Below are 24714 nucleotides of genomic sequence, written 5' to 3'. Positions count from 1 at the left end.
CTTTGGTTCAACCTAAGAAATCAAACACAATTTCATGTACTTTGTTTCTATTCATGACTCTTTTTTCTTTGCTTCCAATAATCTAATTAGCAAGGTGATTCTTTGTCAAATTCCTATTAGGTTTAGAAGTCACTAACTCAATTCTTACTTCTTCTATAGGTTTAGATCTTGATTCTTCTCTCTATTCAACAATTTGAACATCATTCTACAAATCATTGTTAGTCTCAAAGAAGGTTTCAACATTTTCTATGATAGGGTTAGGATTAACTTCTTCTCCTTCATAATTATAATCCATTAGTCTTTCTTTGACTCCAAACTCTTCATCAAATTTTGCATTTGCACACTCAACAATAGTCTTAGTTCTTTGATTAAAATATCTATAAGCTTTTCATTTCAATGAATAACCAAGGAACATACCTGTTGGTGTTTTTACACTACTAAGAAACAAAATACTTAATACCAAGATGTTAAAAATCACAATAACCTAAGGATTAGCTACTTCCTATTAAGAACTATATGTTCTTTAGGGCTGGACCCAACTTCAACAAAATCATGAAATATTTTCTATTCTTTTGGCTCTCCAAAACCAAGGTGGGTGCACATGAGGAATAAAAAATTCACAACCTGATAATACATTCACATTTCATTCATTCCATGATGTTTTTATGCAATATTCATCCCTAATAGTAGATTGGTCACAATTCTTCTTAGATCTATAGATAATTTTTGGCAATAACAACTAACTAAGACTCAGAGGTTAAATGTAAACAAGTGCTAACCAGCTTTGACATTCTTCAAACATTAAAAGTAAAATTGACATTGATTTTTAGATGTGTTCTTGACATCTTTTTGTGATCTTTCCATATGCTAACCAAAATAGTTGATCAGTGCCCCATCCATTGGGATTCATAGCCTATCTAATTCTTTGACCTAATTAACTACACTACAATCAACTTTATCAACAATTCTCACTAAAACTAGTTCTTACACATATCCTTTTACTACTTGGAGATTCTATCATATTCACTAAAGCATTTTACTTAATTCATTATATTTAAAAGCAATAATGAAATATATAAAACCTATCCTAGCTACATTTAATTTGGACAAGCTTTGCTCATACAATCTCAAGATAACTAGATGATAAAAATGTAGATAAGATTCAAAAAAAAAATGTAGGGACATTTCATCTTTATATTAATTTTCTTTGAAAGTAATATGACATTGTAACAGAACTCAGAACACTTCAAGATAAGACATTATGATCCTGTATGTTCATCAATGTATTCTTAGAATTCACAGAGAAATACATCAAAGTGTTGATATCAAGAAAATTGGACTGAACAAAGTTTAGCGAAACTAAAATCATATAATGACTCGGACCCCTCTTCTAGCCCTAGAATCTCACTTAAATAGTGTGAGATGCAACAAGTTTCAAGCATAGAAGATACTAACAGTTGTCCTTATGATAGAAAACTTTTTACATTATTATTGTGACAAAAAAAAAAATTGGTGCAATAGAATGTTTTCATCATCAATATTCTTTGGTGGGACCACCTTTTGCTACATCTTTTTACAACTGATCATCTCATAATTGGCTTCGATATTGTAGCTCCTTGGAAGATGTAGCCAATGGAACTACACATGATGGATCTGGCTTAGATGTCTACAGAGTTACTTCGACTCAAAAATTTGCATCCACGTCATCACATACTGCCAAAATTATAGTTACATCTGATTGTTTTGTTGTTATATTATTAGTTTAAACCTTGATTCTAACAGCTATAGCTGGTTGTCTATTCTTGTCCTCTTCTTCTTGTACTGATTTATCAATTATTCAAATTTCATCTTGATCATCATCAATTTCATCAAGTTCTAAGTATCTAGCATGGACAAATTTTGCCATCCACTTGTTAAAAAGTATGTCATCTCGCCAATTAAAACTTAGAATATCTTGTTGCTTTTTAATTATATATTCCCCAATTCTGTCAATTTCAACAAAATCTCTCCTCAAAGAATCATAAAATAACTTCACCTTTACAATTTCTTTGATTGTAATTGCCCACCATGCATTTCCTTCCTCATTTATGACCTTATTCATTCGAAAGAAAAATAAGTCATTCAATTCTTGAGCTCATTCCTCTTTATTTTTCAACTTATCCCTTTTATCAATGGCATGTGGGAAGAGTTCAAAATTAATGCTCTTATATTTATCAAGATAATTAATGATCCTCTTTTGTAACTCAACTCTTTTGTCATCAAATTCTAAGAGATCATTGGTCATATCATAAGTCTTTTCTATATATTCAAAGGATAAATCGATGATAGAAAAACATAAAAGAGTAACACCTTTGCTCCTTTTACTCCATTTGTTGATAATTGGCTTCAAGGCTTCATCATTCATCTTTATCTCATCCCAGATATTTATTATCTTTGTTAGCTTCTCATAAAATGATAGCCAGTTAATTTTATTAAATAGATACATGAGAACTTGCCTCAATTTATCCTCATAATACACATTTAGCTCCACATATAATGCCCATAGTTTAGTCTTTTCTTCTTCAAAGTCTTCTGTAATATAAAATTCGGGCCTTTGGGGAGTATCTAGAATTTCAACATGAGGAGTGGACTTAAAAGGTTCCACTGGTGGATAAGGATAAGTAATTTTGGGCCTGCTAGATTCTCCCACTTTTCTCTTTCTTAATTTTTTATCCATTTGGGATACCTAATTTTCTAGCTGATGTATCTTGTTTCATCTCTCCTCATATGCCTTTAATATTTCTTCAAACTTGGCATTTAATTCTAGGAATTTACCTTTATCCTTTTTAGCAACCACCACCCCAAAATCTATCATCTCCCTTGTCATTTTAGATAACTTTTCACTATCTACATCATCTACTCTATAAAAAATGAGACTATTTGTACACTTAGCACTTGAAACTTCTTGTAGCCTAGTTTTGTCTCTCTTCTCAATAGACCATATCACCAATACTTGTTGATCATTGTTGTACTTTAAACCTCTATGTGCTTGTATGATTTCCTCCTTATTTTTAAAATGAATTTCCTTTTTCTTCCCGATAGAATCAAAAATCATAGCATTGGCTATGTCCCACTTAGGTAAAATTAAAACTCCTGAGTCTCTCAAAAGTTGCCTTCCCCCTTCAGGGGTTAGTTGTGCAAACTCTTACATGAAGTTAGCTTTAACTTCATCTTCAATTTAAGAGTCCAACCTATTTAGTTGCTCTGCTTTTATTGATTTACACTTAGTCTCAAAATTCCCAATGTTTCTTCTCCACAAAAATTGTGTGAAGGCTCTAGACTTTACAAACTTTCCATATTCAATGAATTTTTTGAAAGCCTGTGCAATCATAGGGTCTATTTCCTTACCTCAATAGTTTGCAATAGTAAGATCAAAAGATGGCATGAGAGGCTCTTCAAGTACTCCCCCTTCAATATCAACAATCTTAATCACAATGTCTATTTCCCCTCTAATTTTCCTTAGCTATTCTCTTAGAGATGCTTCATCATCTATTCTAAGTGGAGTCTAGGATGGTTAATATTCTTCTACATGAGAAGATGAACCCTTCTTTTTCCTCTACTTCTTAGGGGCATGTATATCAAAAGGGCTTTCAAATGTTGGCCTCTTATATGAAGGAACATATTATATGATTTAAGCCACTAGATACCCAGCCTCTCTTTGTAATGTATATTGGCTTGGGGTCACAGTCATCCTACTGGTTAATCTCTTTTCCACCTCAGTAGCCTTGTCTGGCTATGCTTTTTTTATGATCTCCTTTTTCTCATTCAAGGTTTGCATGATCACATCAAAATTATTCATTAACATATCTATTTTCACCCCCTAATATTTTTTTATCTACCAAGGGATCATATTTTGGCTCAAAAACATTTATAAAATCTAAAACTTTATTATAAACTATCCACTTTCCTTTTCTAACCTCTTATTCTTGCAATGAGAACTTATTTCTGATTATGTCCTTAGGAAAATATACAATTTGTATCTAAATATTAGCCTTACTCCTTTCCTTGAGGAGGTCATAGAATCCCTCTGAATCAACAAAACGGGAATGGGATTGGGCCATCTAATATTAAAAATTTCCCCTAGTTTCTCCATTCCTTTTTTAACAAATACAAAATTATGAATGACAATAATTATAGGAAAGAAAGTACCTTTAGATTTTCCTAGCAAATCCTTTTCTTCAACTAATCTAACTTGCCATAATAATTCAGTAATTCCTACCTTCAAAGGCACCTATTATGGCAACACATGGGGCTTCTCTTAAAAACCATAAACTCTGAAGATAGTAGAGACAGCATATGGGATGATATCTCTCCAATTATGACTCACCAACAACCCTTTGGCATGATATTTAGGTCTTATTAATTCTAATAGGGATTGTGGTATTCTAGGGTTGTCCTCTCTCAACAACAATCTGAGCCTTGAAGCAAAATACCTATCAAATCTAACAAAGTTGGCATCAGTGACCTCCCATGTCATATTTGGGCTCCATAACTAAACTAGGAGTGTTTCTCCATCTCTTTTGAATTCCACATTCATCTCTTTGGAGAAGAAGGTAACTTCTTTATATAAACAGATATAAATTAACATTAAATACTAGTAGAAAGGCTTGTGAACTTTAGCCTATGTTATTCTAATCAAACCATTACAAATTTCCTCAGCTTAGAAGGTAGCAAAGTCAAGAATTGAGCTCCTTCCATACTAAAAAGTTTCAGCAATAATAAGGACAAAAGAGCCTAGGATGTTATCTTTCTCATCCATACCAAATATTTTGCAAAGAGAGAAATATAAGGCCTATGCCATGGGATTAAAGTATTTTTTTTAAAATGGCTTAGGGGTATTTTGTGTGATTAAAGTCAATGATCCAATATTAACAAAGTGTTTCTACAATGGCCCTCCCCTTAAAAATATACCCTTTGTGCATCATATCTAGCTTGGATGTCTTCCATGTCAATCTTTTCATGAACAACATGATTGAGATTTAGCTAGAATACCTCTTTGATCAATACAGGTGAAAACCTAAAAAGGTTATCCCCTAAATGGTTCTTTACAACCCTAGTAATTGGATCATATTTCTTACCCATATCTGCTAGTAAGTCATCATCAAAGAAGACTCCAAGGACAATCAATTTACCTATGTCAAATTCCTAGACATTGCTTATTGGGGTATCCAATTTCTATTTTGCAAACCACTTCTTAAAAAGTTCTAAACCTCCCATAGACACTTCCACATCCCTAAACTAGTTTTCTTTTTCACAAAAACCCTCTCTAACCAGTAACCTAGGGCTTTTTGGAATCAATTCTCTACCCCTAGCCAATTCATTCATTGATAGTGGTATTTGTTCCAAAAAATCATCATGAACTACCCTTTGCAAGTAATCTACTTTGCTAGAAAAATCCTCGCATGGATGCATTTTTGTAATTGATCCTAATATGATCACAATTTCTTAATTCTCAGACATTCAAATGACTTACCCACCTTTTCTTGTTTTTTCACCTCTGTGGATCACTTTGCAAATTGTTGATAACCTTGAAAATTCTTGCCCTAGCTCTAAAACTCTTTGTGTTGTAGGATTTTGAGGTTTTTCACTTAATAATGGAGAATTTAGGATCTTATTATAGTATTAAGTCTCACACAAGATAGCATTGATCATGTTTAATGCTCAATAGTCAAATTTCATATTTCGTCGTGAATTTTAAATTTCCACCATCGATCATGAAGCATCGAATGGCTGATTTGAAATCAGAAAAGTTGCATTAACACTTTTGAATATTTTCCACACATCAAGCAAGTGCATTCCTGCATTTCATAAAGTTTGAGCACTTTCACAAAAAAGTGAAGCACTAATCGTCAATCTTCCAAAGATCAACAACCAAGAAAAAACGTAAGATCTTCATAACTCTAGCTTTAAAAATATGGGCCCATTGGTGTCGTCACTTTCCAACTCACTAACACATGGACTATCTTACCGATTATTTCACTCCATATCACCATGCTTTTCCACCCTGGCATGACTCGACAACCTTCTGAGTGGCTGGCCCCACTTGTCCATATTGCAAGTATGCTCTTTACTGCTTTGGTTAAAGTTCCTTCACTTTTATATTATGGTGAAGCACCCTTCATTGATCTTCCAAAGATCAATGGTGTTATACACTTTAGCTTTCTTACAACCTAGTTGGCATGGTTGTACTATTAGCTCTGTTTAGCCAGAGGTGCATGACCTCATCTTGGTACATGTGGCATGCAGGCACTTCCCCACTTCAACTGAATGTTGACCATATTCACATTTTAGGTAAGCGCTACTTGTTGAGCTTCTCAAGAACAATGGTGTACATATCTTATGTATTTTTGAACTATATTAACATCCTTCGTGACATCACTGAAGACACATTTTGCTAGGGTGATGTTATCATTTTTTATGCCCCCGCCAAGATTCAAATTTCAAATGTTTACCCACCAATGGCTAGTGTGCAGAGTTAATATTATTTTAAATGCCCGATCAAACCTTATAATATGTTCTGTGACCCGCAAGTCTTCCATCATCAAATCTAAAGAATATCTACGGTTGGTGCTATCTCACCATGGGAAGTTGCACGGTGGATACGTTAGCGACATAGCGCCCTTCTGTCACGTGTTAGGTGGGTCCCCTTTTCCTCAATTGTTTCTCTGACATCAAGTTTTTCTAGTTCCACGGTGGGTGTCATGGTGCTATCAAAAAATTTGAGCTTCTCGCCGTTAGCGACATAGCGCCCAGACGGAAAGTGATCCTGCGGCAAGGTTTGGAAGTATGGTGGGTCCTAGGTGTGCCCTGTCAAATATCAGCGAGGATTCATCAGACAGTTGACACGTGGCCAGTTCCTATTGGCTATGCATTGAGAAGTTAGATCTATCTTGCTCACCGTTAGATCAGTTCAGATCAACAATGGGTGCTATCTCACTATGGAGAACTGTGAGAATTTTAACCATAGTGATATAGCACCTCAGTCACACGTGGCATTTGGGTCCGTTTCTATCTTGTGGGCTGCAGGATGAACAAGTGGTTTGTCTTTCGTGGCAGTTGTCAGACAGGTCAAAGTACGTAGGCAGATCTTATTGGCCCATCCAATTAACCAGGTATGCAGTCCTACAAAGAGTTTGAGAGTCATAGATGTGAATTTGATCCACGGTTGGCATCATGTCGCTATTGAGAGTTGCGCGATAGATACCCATAGTGACATAATGCCTCGGTGATGCGTGGCATAGATGACGTAATGGGCCTTCCCTTCTTCAAAGTGATAGTACATCTCATCCTCAGTGGCAGTTGTCAGATGGGTCAGAATACGGTGGCATATTTTTCATTGGTCCATTCAGCTAGCTCGAGATGCAGTTGTACAATTTTTTGGATCATCATAGATCTAAGGCAGATCTATGATAGGCGCTATCTCACTATGGAGAATTGCGAGAATTTTAACCATAGCGACATAGTGCCCTTTTGCCACATGGATTAGGGGGGCCAGGTCTCGCCAAGGTATGTGTGCCAAGGATTGCTAGGTGTCATTCGAGTGTGGTGTAGTTGCCGAGATGGTGCCAGGTATGATGGGCCTGGGGTAAGAGTAAGCATAGTATTACGATGAGTCTTCATGATCGTCAAATTTCAGGAAGATCTATGGTTGGCATTATTGTGCTATTGAAAGTTGCACACTATATACCATAGCAACATAGCACCTCAGTGACACATGCAAGGTGGGCCCATGTTATCTTGTGAACCTCAAGGATGATGCCAGGTTATGCTAGGTAGATACCAGGTGTGCTGACAGTGTTTTACGAGCCTAGAAGTTGAAAAGCAAAGCGCAGAATACGATGAGTCTCCACGATCATCAAATTAAGAAAGATCCATGGCGGGCGCTATCTCGCTATGAAGAACTACGAGAATTTTAACCATAGCGACATAGCGCCTTGGTGACATGTGTCTTGCGAGCCCGACCAAGGTTGACAGTTAACGGCTGGCAGTTAGTGTAATCGTCATTGTTGGAGTTTGAGGAGTTGGCATGGTTAGTGATGAAAGAGATGGTCAACTATGTAGGACTTTCACAAGGTGGCAAAATAAAAAGAGGTTGTTGGTCCATGTGGTTTGTCCTACTTAAAAAAATAGGTTGACTGGATGACCCTACTTATTCATGCACCAAAAATGATAAGGAGTCGAGTTTGTTGCGCGATCTTATCTTCATGATCAATCCCAACTACCATGAAATGAATGCAGAATAAGAAGAACACCCCATCACCCGTATTTTGACCCATCTACCTGACCAAGATAATTAATGGCACTGTTTCTATCTTCTCAAGGCCATGTTCCAAATCATTGTTTCTGGATCTGCATCCAGATCATATTTCCCCTTGATTGTTCTCTGCAGGACTTAATGGCAGGTAGCTGTGAAGTCACTTCAGTTGGAAGAGATCTCAGTTATGCCTGAACTATAAAGGCAACTTTTGTAGATTTTGTTAAGGTTAGATCATTCTCTATTGTTCTTTGCTATTGCTCTACAATTCCAGTGTAAATTCCCCTGTGCCTCTAAACTGTATGACATACTACCTTATCTCCTTCAGCCATTGGCGTGAAAGTGCAAGAACTATTTGCCTCCACTAGTGTTTTGTGGATATCTATAACTTGCATGATTGTATCTCTTTTGGCCTATGAATGATGTATAAGAAAATCTTCTCTTTCCTTGTGTCATTCATTCTGGTTCTCTGATTTGTATGTGGTTATTAGATTGAAGCAAGTCTGAATGCGTATATCCTTGGTTTCATTCTGGTTCGATAGTGCATGTATGGGCAGAGATTGGTCTGAACACTCTATTTTGGTGCATCACCTCTTTAGATTAGATTAGGTAGATTTGCTTCATGCTCTCCTTCTCCCTTTTCCCCTCCAAGAGTAGTTAGGTGCATCCTGATAGTAAGAGGAAGCCGGCCTTCTTCGAAGACTCAACCTCACAGTTCAAGTCCCACAGCTTGGAGGTTGTTTCCATATTTCACTAGGTTGTCCTCATGCATAGGCTTTGGACAAGGGTGCAAACCTAAGTGACCAAAGTTTTTGGCACGCCTGGTGGGACTCATTTGAAAAAAATTCAAGTCTAATGGTGTCAAAAGGGAAGATTTCAAGATTAATACTGAAGAGATAGTACTGGCTTCGGTGTTTAAGCCTTCAAGAGGCTCATTCTTCAAAGTACTTAGCAACTCTGAGCTTCAAACACATATCTGGTTCCAGACCAAAGTTGTAGTGATTCATGCCCAGAGCTGAGACAAGGACATCTTCTAGAGGTAATTTTCAATACCAAGAGCTTTCACTTTCAAACCCTAGAAGAAGGAAGACTAGAATATCTTTATCACCAGTTAGGAGCGCGGTAGTAACAAATACTCCAACAAGATCTATCTCTACTCCTCCTACTGTTAGATCTCAGCCTAGACTACCATCAACACATATCAATAGATCACTTGTCTATATGGCATAGCCTAGAGCTCATACTTTTGCCACCTTTAATGGTGGGAGCCCTCTCTTGTTACCCCAAAGACATGACATACCAGTAACTGCACTCAAAAGTATACCAAAATTTACTGGTGAAACTTCTATCTCCCCCTCAGAACACATTCAAGAGGTTGCAAATGTCTACAATATCCATGGCATTACAGAGGATGATGTTGCAGTTAAGCTCCTAGCCTCATCCTTGAAAGGAAAAGCACTACAATGGTATAGAGGTTTAGCTCATGGTTCTATAACAGATTGGGATGGATTAGGGGCAGGATTGTGCAAACATTTTGAGGATAAGAGTGACTATTTGTCACTTTTTGAGTAGTTGAATACTATAAAAAGAGCCCCCCATGAATGTATGACTGATTTTAACTATAGATTCCAAAATACATGGGATAGAATACCTACTTCAGTGAAGCCTACCCCTGGTAATGCCTTCTTGAATTACCTTAGAGCTTTTAACAGTGATATTGCCACTACAATCCAAACTATGGGAGGAGATACCTTGCCTAATGCTTATGACATAGCAATAAGGGTAGAAAACATCTTGATACAAGGAGGTAAGTTAGCTCCAAGGCCTCCTATGCCTTTCTTCCCTGATGTTCCAAATCATCAACCAGTAATGGCTCCCCTTCCCACAACTTCTATATAACAATCCCTTACTCTAGTCCCTCAAGCTTCCACATCCTCACATGGAATAGATGAAATCAAGGAGATGATGCAATCTATGATGCAGAACATGGACAAAAGAGACAAGAACCTTGATAAAAGATTGCAAGATCAAGGGAGGAAGTTAGAAGATCAAGGAAGGAGGCTGGAGGATAATTTCTCTATGATGCAGAAAGTGAGCAACAAAGTGGTGACTTTAGAAAGACAACAAGCTCAAGGGAGTAAGCCTCATCAGTTGCAATATCAAACTCCAAATAGTGGTAGGCCTCCAAATCCTAATCATTGGAGCCATTCTTTTGATCAGATTAGGCAGGGTGGCCAGGCTTCAACCTCAAATGTAAACCAAAGTAGGGCCATAGTTCCTCAAAACAATATGGCTCAAGATCAAGATTTTTGTCCCTCCTGTAACTTCTCCTATGCCTATTGTATGTGTCAGAAGGCTGAATCTTATTTAGCCTTCACAGTCCAAGAACCTGTAGCAAAACAAGCATACAAGGAGGACCAATTTAAGGATGCCTCAGATATGCAAAGATAGGGTGATTTCTCTTTTATGAATCATCAGATGGAGGAGCATTGTAATGTAAACTAGGATTCCATTGCTCATAACACTAGAAGCAAAAGAAGAGCTATGGAAGATGTTGTCCCTCCTCCTCCAATCAGGGCTCAACTTCGAATGCAGTACCTCATGAGAAAGCAGCAAATAATCAATCAAGTAAGTGATCCTCAGGCCATCCCATCTAAACCTCATACAGTTGTAGCCCCCAAGGTTTCTACCAAAACACTTGCTATGTCATTTAGTGTGGTAGAGAAAATGAAGAAGACAAATGTGAATATCACCATGTGGGATGTTGTTGCTACTATACCAATGCAAAGGAGGTTGTTGTAGGAAGAGTTAGAAAGAATTGAACCAAAGGATCAGACACCTAGCATGGAAAGTGCCACAAGCCTAGTACAACCATCAAGGGAGGAAGAAACAAGTAAAAGGGTTAGACCTCCTCCATTCTATGTTTCCCTAATTATAGGAGGCAAACTAGTCCATAATTGCATGATTGATTCAGGGGCCAGTAGTTCAGTGATGCCTAGGTGTGTTGTTGATGCTTTGGGAATGAAATATGAGCCCATTATTAGGGATGTATTATAGTTGGATGGTAGTACTTTCAAGACTATAGGGATCCTTAGGAATGTGGAGATGGCCCTACATGCATGCCCTAGTTGTACTGTAACCCAAGATATCTCTATTGCTGAAGTCAAGCCATATTTTTCCATCTGTCTGTCAAGAGACTTTATTGCCCAAATAGGTAGATCTTTCAAAGATCAATGTTTCACAAATATAACACCAAAAGAGACCCCACTGCTCAACTTGACCAACAAGATAGCTCAAAATTTAAATGTACTCTGACAATCATTGATAGCCATGAAATTTTTTGACAATTTGGTCTTTTGTGGCACATTAAAATACCCAACATCATGAAATACTATGTGATACAAAGGCACTTTCCCGCATTTGCTAAAAGTCAAGCAAATTTTGAATGTGGGCATGCACTCATCATTGATCTTCCAAAGATCAATGGTTGACAAAGGTTAACCACAATGATCAAAACATTCATAAACTATTAAGGCAATATCAATGGTGAAACCACAGTTAAGGCTAGGTTTAAAATAAAAGGTTTTTGAATTCTAGAAAAGTAACTTAAAATAAACTTTGGGAAAAAGGGTAAAATAAAACCTTAGGGTTACAAATTTCCTGCAAAAATTTATAAAAACTTAATTCCCAAAAATTTGAAAAGCTAGGCCACACTAACAAGGGTTTCATGGAAATTTAACAATTTTACCTAGGGTTTAGAACACTTCACAATCTTACACAAGACTATAGATTTTTCACTATAGGATATAACAAAATTTTAAAGGGTGAAAACCCAAGCCAACAATATCTTCATCACTTCTTTCATCAAACTTACCAATATCATCATCTCTCTTTATGTAACACTTACTTCCAATAATTCTAAAATACTTCATTAAGGTGCATGTCCAAACCATTATTCATAGGGATTCTTGTTTGTGCCTTTTCTTATCTGCACTATGTTCAATATGTATACTATTGTATTGACTACTTCTCTCCAAAATTTATTTGATACATTATGATGATCTCTATGTTATTTTGCCTATTAGTGTCCAACACTTAGTCATTTTCTAGGAAGATTTGGTCAGTTGTCATTACAACTGAGACACCTAATGAAGGTTGAGTATTTTTTGACTTGTTTATATTTTAGTACAAGGTGAGCAAGTCTAAGGTTGTTGAGAAGCTCAGTATGGACTCAAAACATCTCAAAGAAGTGAATCTATGTAATGTCAAGGACATCCACAACACATAAACCAATAACTTGCAAGAATAACTCATACAAAAAATCTCCAATAGGCTCCCAAGCTCTCAACAACCAATAGAGGAAAGAGATAAATGAATAACCATGTCATCTCTCACATGACATAAATAAGCACAAAACCAATGATTACAATCTCTAACCAATCTCAAATCCAATGTAAGAAAAATTGAACATCTAGGAAGATAACCAAGACCGAAGAGAAACCATGCAAATAATAACCTGTATCATGTCCTTCTACACACACCTCTAGATGTAAACTGTGCAAACATGATCTCCTCCATTAAAACCCAACAAAAAGCTACAAAAACACCCAAACCATGCCATATAAATAATCATGGATGTAAGCCTCTCACAAGAAAATTAAACTCATAAACCATTCCCAATCCAAGGAATATGCCCAATATAAAGCCATCTCCCAAACTCAATCATCATAACAATAGATGAAAATGGAGATAACCAATGCTAAATCATCACTCAAATGAACCCTCCAATAATAACTTATGTACCATAACTCAAGATCCATATCCATGAAAGACAAGCATAAACATAATGCACCTAAGAGAAACAATGGACTATACCTCTCAAGTAGTAAACCACCAAGTAGACCAAGAGTAAGGAATGAGAATGCTCATCAAGATATCCAAGTCTCCAACCAAGGCTCATCTAAGAACAATCTCCTCTCAAGCTTGTATCAGGTGATTGGGGCAGCAGGGTGGGAGTGTTGGAAATGATTGAAATGATCATAAGAAAAATTGTTGGAATAATATATGGAACTGGTAAAGAATGTCCTCAATCATTGTTTTGTCATTGATGTCAAACTTGCTACTTGTAGGGATGACAATTGCTTTAGTGATCCAAATACTATCAATTAGTTGATTGTCAAGGTGGAGGCAATCAATAAGATGTAACTAGAACACCTAGAGAAAGGTTGAAGTTATGATGTTGTAATGAAGTACAAGGATTAACTAAGCCATTGATGAAAAAGTGTATTGGATGACATACTAAAAGATACAAAGAATGAGCACACTGAAACATATCAAAGATCTAAGGTTTTAGCTAAGTCTTTTGTAAAGCTCAAACTAAGTTCATTAGAGAGAAGGAGCCGAGCAAGCTAGTAAGAGCTAAGTAGAATCAAGTGCCGAGCAGAATCAAGTGTTGAGCAGAACCAAGTGCTGAGCAAAACCAAGTGCCGAGCATAATCAAGTGCCGAGCAGAACCATGTGCTAAAAAGGTATAGGTGTCGAGTAACACAGAGGTGTTGAGCACCAGTAACTCAATAATGTCGAGTTGCTGCATTATTTTGAAAATCAAAGATTCATCAGATCTAAGCCAACAAAGTTGTTATCTAGAAATTTGTGAATTAAAAGGAAGATAAGAATGATGAGTTGGTGGCACAGAACACCATGTAGAACATTTTTTTAAGATACAACTGGCGAAGTTTCTACAAGAGAACAAGATATGGGGTAGATACATTGTATCCTACCTAATCCATTTTGAAACCCTAAAATTGGAAAGGGAGAATTGAGCGGCAAAAAGAAAATCAGACTTCTATATAAGAAGACATAAGTTAATGAAGAAAAAGAGTGTGTGTGAAGAGGGGATAGTGAGAGAGAGAGCCGTGGTCAAGCGTAAAAGAATGAAATGCTGTAGAATGTGCCAAGGAGAAGAAAGCACAGGAACTTTGTTTAAATAGATGACCACAAGAATGATTGCATTGGCAGAATGAGTAATAAGACTCAAGGAGACAAAGCTTGAGAGGGAGACAAGCAGTCAGAGCTGAAGTGATTGAAACCAAGCATAAGGATTGAACTGAAAGAGTGATCTGAAATCTGCAAAGTATGTTGTAAGTTATATCAGATCAAAAGACCATTATCGTTACTTTCTAGCAATTGTAATAGTAAGATAAATCCTATGGACTTAGGTTGGCTTAACAACCATTAGATAAATCCTTTAACAGGGTGGCATTCCAAGTGAATGTTCTAAAGACCTTTAACTAGGCCCATTCCTAACAGTTTGGTGAAATCTTCTAACAGGGTCACATTTAACAGTGTGTTGTAAGCCTTTAACAGGGCAGGCTTTTAACAGGGCATCACTTCATAAAAGTGAGAATTAAGTAGCATGTTATTGGTGGTTTTTCCCAAATTGGGTTTCCACGTAAATCATTGTGTCATGTGTTGATCTTGAATGTTTTATCTTTGCATGTTGATTTACAATAATTTGCTTATATGGCTGATTTAAGTTTGAACAGATGAAAAGGGTATGGATTCATTAAAAAGTATTAAAAAGGTATTAATAGGGCATTTGGACCTTGAATAACTGATTCACCCCCCCCCCCCCCCCCTCTCAATTATTCTAAAGAATTCTAACAATTGGTATCAGAGCCTGACTGCTGATTCAGTTTAAAGGGACTACTAGCAGAAAAGATCAAAATGCCAAAGAGAGAAGTTCCCAAGCTCAACAAAGAAAACTTTGTTGCATGGAAAATTTTGATGAAGCTACATCTTGGATCCATAGGAGATTATGCCCAAAATTCAATTGTCACTGAACATGTAGATCCAACAGGTGCTCCTACTGCCGAAGACATGAAAAACAAGCAAGAACACAACCAGACAATGCTGGAAATTGCCTCTGCACTCAGCTATGCTGAATTTGATGATATCAAAGGATGTGACACTACATTCAAAATGTGGAAAGCCCTATCAGACATCTATGGAGGAGATCAGAATGTACAAAGAGCAAAAAGAGAAAGTCTCAAAGGAAAATTTGATGACATGAAAATGGAAGAAAATGAGAATACTGCTCAGTATGGTGCAAGAATAAAGGAAGTGGTAAGTGCAATAAGATGCTTGAATGGTCAACTCAATGAAGATACCGTTAATAGTAAGTTCTTAAGAACCTTGCTTCCTATCTATGCTATTAGAGTATCAGCAATACAAGAGCTAAGATGTATATCAGGAAATAATCTAAGCTTTGAAGGTATAATAGGTAGATTCACTACATTTGAGCTATCTAACTTTGACAACTACAAACCTAAAACTGTTGAATCTTCTTTTAAGGCCAAGTTATCACTGAAAGATGCCGAACAGGTGAAATCAAGGAAAGGAAGAAAAATTAAGTATGTATCTAGTGACAGTAGCACTGATGAGGAAGATGTGGAACAATTGGAAGCATTGCTCACTAGAAGATTTCACAGGGGCAAAGGAAAATTCAAAGGTAAGATGCCTATCATTTGTTTCAATTGTAATGAAGTAGGTCATATTGCTACAAGATGTCCACAGAAAAAGGATTCCAAGGAAGGCAACAAATACAAGAACAGAAGAGAAGATGACAAGAGAGATTACAAAGAAAAAGGTAAGAAGTGTTATATTGTTGAAGAAAATTTTAATGGCAATGATGATGAAGTTGTTTATGTAGCCATGAAGGACCAATCTGATGAAGAAGAAGCCACAGCACTGGTGACATGTATAAACAAGAATGACAGATGGATCATAGATAGTGGATGCTCACATCACATGACAGGAGACAAAAGTAAATTTGTTAACTTTACTCAATATGATGGAAATAGTGTTAGATTTGGTAATGATGCTCCATGTCAAATCAAAGGAAAAGGTTCCATTAAGCTCACAGAAAAAATTTCATGTGACAATGCATAATATGTTGAAGGATTAAACTACAATTTACTGAGTGTCTCACAATTAGGCAATATAGGTTGCAAAGTGGAATTTGAAAACAAAACTGCAAAAATCTATGACAATGATGGTAAACTAATAGGAAAAGGAGATCAAACAAAGAGTGATTTGTTTTACCTTGATATGGATGATGTTTCTTGTCTATTTGAAAAATTTGATGATGAATGGTTATGGCATAGAAGATTATATCATGTCAACTTTGACAATCTAGTCAAAATCAGTAAAATGAAGAAAGTCAGAGGTCTACCAAAATTGAAGAAGCCTGATAATATCATGTGTAAACAATGTCAGCTAGGAAAGATGACAAAGTCAAGTTTCAAAAGCAAAAACTATACATCTAAAGAGATACTTGAGTTAGTTCACACTGACTTATGTGGTCCAATGGAAATACAAAGCTATAGAGGAGATAAATACATAATGTTATTTGTTGATGACTATTCTAGGATGATGACTGTTATGTTCTTAAAACAAAAATCTGATGCTTTTCAAATGTTTAAGTGGTATGTGGCTAGAGTTGAAAAGGAAACTGGAAAAAGCTTGAAATGTCTAAGATCAGATAGAGGTGGTGAATTTACATCAAATGAATTCGAGATATTTTGTAATGACAAAGGAATCAAAAGACAAACGTCAGCTCCTAGAACTCCCCCACAGAATGGAATTGCTGAAAGAAGAAACAGATATGTAATTGACTGTGCCAGAACATTAATGATGGAAAAGAATGTTGCTCTAAAATACTAGAGAGAAGCTGTAAGCGTAGCTATTCATACACTGAACCGAGTACAAGTCAAGAAAGGTATAGATACAACACCTTTTGAATTATGGTATGGTTACTGACCAAATGTAAAACATTTCAAAGTGTTTGTTTGCAAATGTTTTATCCTTAAAGATGTTAGAAATGGAAAATTTGATGCAAAAAGTGATGAAGGTATATTTCTTGGTTACTCCACTAGAAGTAAAGCATATAAGTGTTTGAATATTAACACTAACAAAATGGTGGAAAGTGCAAATGTAAATTTTGATGAGCACACAGAAGTCCAAGTTGAAATATCAAAGAAAATGGAAGAGTACAGAACCTTTGTGTATTCTTATGATGGAATGATTGATAAGAATGATGTCAATCAAATTGGAAATCAACAACAGGTATCAATTTCAGCTGAATCACAACCAGTAAATGCCGAGTTGCAGAATGAAGAAAATGCACAATCTAATTCTGAAGACAATATACATAATGAAGAACAACCTGACAACGAAGTGCATAGTAATCCTGAATCTGAAAGATCAAACATGGAAACAAGGACAGAGCCAAGATTATCCAAATATGTAAAAAGACATCACCCTACTGAACAAATAATTGGTGACAAAGATGCTAGACCAATGACAAGGAATAGACTAAGACATGAATCATGTCTGATTAGCCAATCTGAACCCAAGACAGTACATGGTGCATTACAAGATGATGACTGGTATCAAGCTATGGAAGAGGAAATTGATCAAATAAGAAAAAATAAAACTTGGAGTTTGGTTCCCAGACCAACTAACAAGAATGTGATTGGCACCAAATGGGTATTCAGAAAAAAACTAGATAAGAATGCTGAGATTACCAGAAATAAAGCCAGATTAGTATGCAAGGGTTATGCTCAAGAAGAAGGAATAGACTATGGAGAAACATTCGCTCATGTTGCTAGAATGGAAGGAGTAAGAACTTTGCTTGCATATGCTGCCTACAAAGATTTTAAAGTCTATCAAATGGATGTAAAATCTGCCTTCTTAAATGGTATACTAGAAGAAGAAGTCTACATTGAACAACTAGAAGGATTTGTTGATGAAAACAATAGGGATATGGTGTGTAAGTTACATAAAGCACTCAATGGTTTGAAACAAGCACCTAGAGCATGGTATGAGAGACTTCACAAGTATCTAGTGCAAATTGGATTTGAAAGAACTGATGATAACAACAACATGTACATCAAAGCTAAAGAAGGTAAAGACATTATTGTATCTGAAATTTTTGTGGATGACATAGTATTTGGTGGTAAGGAAGTACTTTGCAAAGGCTTTGCTGACAAAATGAAACATGAATTTGAGATGTCTATGTTTGGAGAAATCAAATTTTTTGTTGGATTGCAAGTACATCAACTCAAACATGGAATATTTATTACACAATCAAAATACATCAAAGAAATTCTTTAAACATTTGGATTGGAGGAATCCAAACCAGTCAGCACACCAATGGCCATAGGAAATAAGCTATCCAAAAATGATGAGTCAGCTGAAGTCAATCAAACAATTTACAGATCCATGATTGGAAAACTACAATATGTTGTACATAGTAGACCAGACATAGCATTAGCAGTTGGAATAGTGGCTAGGTTCTCTACTAATCCTAAAGAAAATCATCTTATAGCAGTAAAAAGAATAATGAGATATCTCAAAGGGACTGATGACTTTGGTCTATACTACAAAAAGAATGGAAAATTTGAACTCAATGCATATACAAATGCAGACTGGGGAGGAAACATTGATGACAGAAAAAGCACAAGTGGAGGTGCATTATTTCTAGGCAAAAGGTTGGTTACCTGGACTAGCAAGAAACAAACATGTATGTCCCAGTCCACTGTAGAATCAGAACATGTGGCAGCTGTAGTCAATTGTACAAACATTGTATGGCTCACACATCTATTGAATGGAATGAAAGAAGAAGTAACAAAAGTGGTGATATTGTATTGTGATAATACAAGTGTTATAAACATATCCAAAAATCTAGTGATGCATGCAAAAACCAAGCATATTGCAATCAAGTATCATTATGTCAGAGAATTGGTAGAAGACAAACAAGTGAAGTTAGAATACATTCACACAAAGGAACAAACTGCAGATATCTTCACCAAACCATTGTCCAAGGATCCTATGAATATCTTAGAGGCAAGTTGGGGGTTATACCCCTAAGTCAAGCAGTTTAAGGAAACAAGGAAGTTGCCTTGCATCAACAGGAATAAATCATTGAAATATTAACAGGTTGATGCAAAGGATGACACTAGGAACAGAAACTCCAAATCAGTCACAAGCATGGTGACAGAGGGAGAAAAACAACAAGAAGCCAAAGCTTATATTTTGCATGATAAAGATGCTACATCTTTGGCATTTATGTCAAAGACGGAGAAATATGCAGAAAACTGATCAATGCAAAGAAAAAGGGAGATATATATGAAAGAGGGAGATATATGAGATCAGTAGTGAAAATGCAGCAAGCTAACATATACAATCTTGGTGGTAACTAAATTAATTACTTGATCAGTTTGGTTTGCCATCAATGTCAAAGAGGGAGATTGTTGGAAATGATTGAAATGATCATAAGAAAAATTGTTGGAATAATATATGGAACTGGTAAAGAATGTCCTCAATCATTGTTTTGTCATTGATTTCAAACTTGCTACTTGCAAGGATGACAATTGCTTTAGTGATCCAAATACTATCAATTAGTTGATTGTCAAGGTGGAGGCAATCAATAAGATGTAACTAGAACACCTAGAGAAAGGTTGAAGTTATGATGTTGTAATGAAGTACAAGGATCAACTAAGCCATTGATGAAAAAGTGTATTGGATGACATACTAAAAGATACGAAGAATGAGCACACTAAAACATATCAAAGATCCAAGGTTTTAGCTAAGTCTTTTCTAAAGCTCAAACTAAGTTCATTAGAGAGAAGGAGCCGAGCAAGCTAGTAAGAGCCAAGCAAAATCAAGTGCCGAGCAGAATCAAGTGTCGAGCAAAATCAAGTGCCGAGCAGAACCAAGTGACGAGCAAAACCAAGTGCCAAGCAGAATCAAGTGTCGAGCAGAACCATGTGCCGAACAAGTATAGGTGCCGAGTAACACAGAGGTGTCGAGCACCAGTAACTCAATAATGTCGAGTCGTTGCATTATTTTAGAAATCAAAGATTCGTCAGATCTAAGCTGACAAAGTTGTTATCTAGAAATCTGTGAATTAAAAGGAAGATAAGAATGATGAGTTGGTGGCACAGAACACCATGTAGAACATTTTTTTAAGATACAACTGGCGAAGTTTCTACAAGAGAACAAGATATGGGGTAGATACATTGTATCCTACCTAATCCATTTTGAAACCCTAAAATTGGAAAGGGAGAATTGAGCGGCAAAAAGCAAATCAGACTTCTATATAAGAAGACATAAGTTAATGAAGAAAAAGAGTGTGTGTGAAGAGGGGATAGTGAGAGAGAGAGCCGTGGTCAAGCATAAAAGCATGAAATGTTGTAGAATGTGCTAAGGAGAAGAAAGCATAGGAACTTTGTTTAAATAGACGACCACAAGAATGATTGCATTGGCAAAATGAGTAATAAGACTCAAGGAGACAAAGCTTGAGAGGGAGACAAGTAGTCAGAGCTGAAGTGATTGAAGCCAAGCATAAGGATTGAACTGAAAGAGTGATCTGAAATCTGCAAATTATGTTGTAAGTTATATCAGATCAAAAGACCATTATCGTTACTTTCTAGCAATTGTAATAGTAAGATAAATCCTATGGACTTAGGTTGGCTTAATAGCCATTAGATAAATCCTTTAACAGGGTGACATTCCAAGTGAATGTTCTAAAGACCTTTAACCAGGCCCATTCCTAATAGTTTGGTGAAATCCTCTAACGGGCTCACATTTAACAGTGTGTTGTAAGCCTTTAGTAGGGCAGGCTTTTAACAGGGCATCACTTCAGAAGAGTGAGAATCAAGTAGCATGTTACTAGTGGTTTTTCCCAAATTGGGTTTCCACGTAAATCATTGTGTCATGTGTTAATCTTGAATGTTTTATCTTTGCATGTTGATTTACAGTAATTTGCTTAGATGACTGATTTAAGTTTGAACAGATGAAAAGGGCATGGATTCATTAAAAAGTATTAAAAAGGTATTAATAGGGCATTTGGACCTTGAATAACTGATTCACCCCCCCTCTCAATTATTCTAAAGAATTCTAATAGGGAGGCCCTTCCTTTATAGTTGAGTCCACCAATCAAGAGTGATCCATGAGCACCTGCAACCAATCAATCCATGCCAACTCCATATGTAACATAGTAATATCATTAAGTATCCAATAAATGATCAATATACTCGATACAAAGAAACTAAACCAAGATCAATCTCAAAGTTCCAACCATGGCCTTAGGAACATAAACATGACAACATTATCTAACCATCTCAACCAAAGAGATACCATGCTCCATATGAACATACTATAAAATGTCAAAACTCTAAAGGTGTATTAAAATTATACCATGACATAAAAATAAAACCATCCTCACACCAATGATAACATTTCAAATGAAAGCATAAATCACACCTTTACCAAGAACCCTACAAGTCCTCAAGATGCAATCATCTCCACATACCATGAACAAAACAAGTGCATCATACAAATGTCAAAGATGCTTCTGTAGCAACAAGATCTAAGAAAAACCTCCAACATCTACAAACATTAAATAAATATATCATTGCCAAAAAAAACTCCCACTTAACTGTGGTACCAAGTCACCTATAGCATCATAAATGCATCTCCTACATAAAGATCCTCCAACTCTACACTCACACAACAAAAGTGTTAGTACCAAGTGAAAAAAAGATCTCCAAACCAAGAAGATACAAACCAAACCAAGAACTAAGCCTACATTATCACCTCATCATTGTCACAAGCTCCCACTAAACTTTGTATCCAATCTATGATGAAAAAACCATCATCTAACGATGAGAATCAACCAAGGCATCAAACCATCAAAGAACTCAAACTGCACATCATGAGCTCCTCGAAAGAAACCAAATAACCATGATCCTCAACCAAGAAGATATACCACCATAACCAAATTAGGAATCCAAACCAATGAACATCAAGGATGTACCTGTATATCTAATCATGTCATGCCAAAATCCATGCCACCATGATCACATCCATAAACCGAGCATCTAAATCTCAATATGTCCAACCTATCAACATAAATTATTCAACCACAATCCTCAACCATGACTATACCTAGTAACAACATCTCATCCCTTCTACATAAAAGAAAAAAAATCAGTAAATCATGTGACTTAGGGCATAGACAACCCAAATCCAAGCCACCAATCTGAATATGCATCAATAATGAAAGATTAATGGCAAAGACAACCCATAACCAAGCTATAAATGCAACCTATAAGTATAGACCGCTTACAACACTATAGACCCAACAAGTCATCATACATATCAAAACCAAACACTAATAACCATACCATCATGAGACCAATCTGAAATATGATGAGTATATAATGACATCAAATCTTAAATCTCTAAATATACAATGTCATAAACTCATAATGCTACCATAGTCAATATAAACCATAAATTGTTCAAATTAATATATTACCAAATAAACATGCCAAAGGTGCACTAAATCTAAATCAATGTTAGAGCTTTCCAAGAATTTTTTGTTGACTACTCAAAGTCAAAAATTTGAGTTTGTATGCCCAAATTATGCCCTAATCTATGCTCAAAATAAATAAAATCTAACTTTCAGGCTCTTAAAACCTAACAAAATGTCAAAATCACAAAACCAAACATACACCAAGTTATAGTGCTCTGAATTAGCTTTCCAACACCTATAAGAATTCTAAAATTTGATATCTTGAGAGAAAGTTATGGTTGTTTTACTAAGACAATCTTTTTACCATTTTTGCTATGATTATTTTTTTCATGATGAAAATTCGAATAGAATTAAATTTGATGGCCATCATGCGATGAAAGAAAAAAAAATATTTCATATCCTCTAAACATGGCCAAACTAGGGTATATTATATATCAAAAATTTATGGAAACATTGACCCAGTTCAATGACGAGGTCTATTTTTGCCTAGGAGGTCATTTTTGCAAGCTCCCCCTAAAATGCTCATTTAAATGAAACATCCAGAAAAAACTTTTGATCCACAATTTCACATGCTCAAAATCAACCAACATCTCATCATAATAGCAAACCCAAAACCCTTAGATCTACAATAAATCACTCATATATCTTGCCCTTTCTTTTATCCTTATGCATTCCCATGGATTCAATCTAGGGTTACAATAATAAAACCATAGTTTTGATACAACTTGTAAGGAAACTTGGAACAAAGAATAATATAACCATTTCCACATAACCCATAATAGATTTGAAATAAATACGTAACTAAAATCCACATGCAAGAAAATAGATGACATACCCACAAAATGTGATACAAAATATACCCTCAGAAACCCTCATTGAGGGAAAAACCCAGCCTCCAAAAGATCCATCACCATGTATCATTGAGCAAAAAAACCATTACAATACAACCATAGAAGCCTTCAAAGCCATTTCCACAACCAAGAAATTCATATGAATATGCATGAATCCACACATACTATGTCATGCTTCCAACCTTCACAAGTATTCCCTTGGCTAACCTGCCAAGCCTTGTCCTGCTTGACTCTTGCCTTTTTGTCTTTTGTCTTCACACACCAACAACTACCCTTGTGGTTGCTTATATAGTGGCAAGTCCCACAAAACCACCAAGTGGTATTACATAAACCATGTGCTAAAACCATGTGTTGCGTAACCCATTGACCCCACATTTAATATTGGAAATTTAATTCTTTTCTCCAATATTAAATAATTACATGAAATATTATCACAATGTTACAATAAAAATCATCAAGTATATCTCATAAGAATCTTTACATGTTGCATGCCCATCTAGGTGCAACATTACATATTAAAATAAAATAATACAATATAACAATATTATGCAATGTGTACAACACCCATTATCTCAACATACTATTGATCAGAAGTATGGATCCATGATTAGAGGTTTGCAATATCTGACTCACACAAGACTAGATATAGCAAATGTAGTTGGTATAGTAGCAAGATTTCAAATAGATCCTAAGGAATCATACTATTGTCTCTATCATCTCTTCTACCTTTATTTTCTTCATTTCACCATTGTCTTCATTGTCTGGACATCCTGCAACAATATGACCTACTTTGTTACATGAAAAGCATATTATAGGAAGTTTACCTTTGAATTTTCCTTTTCCTCTTGTAAGTCTTCTAGGCATTAATGCTTCAAGCTCATCAAGATCATATCAAAGATACCATTCTCACTATTCACGCATTTTCCTATTCCTTTCTTATTAAGAACTAATTGAGATTTGCAAGATGATTCAATAGCAGTAGGAGTAAAATTATCAAAAGTTGGCAATTTAAAAGAAGTAACCCTACCAACTAATCCTTCCAAAGTTAGAGTGTTATTGTAATGTCCCACTCGGAGATCCTTGGAATACAAGGATAAAGCATGCACTAAATAATTTTTTTCTTAAGACAAGTTACTTAACAACAACATAAAGTAACCAAGTACAAGAGTGAAGCATCAACTCAAGGT

This window comes from Cupressus sempervirens, chromosome 8 (assembly GCF_028749045.1).
Source record: "Cupressus sempervirens isolate cs-2001-9-10 chromosome 8, ASM2874904v1, whole genome shotgun sequence".
Lineage (NCBI taxonomy): Eukaryota > Viridiplantae > Streptophyta > Pinopsida > Cupressales > Cupressaceae > Cupressus > Cupressus sempervirens.
This window is presented reverse-complemented; position numbering follows the sequence as displayed.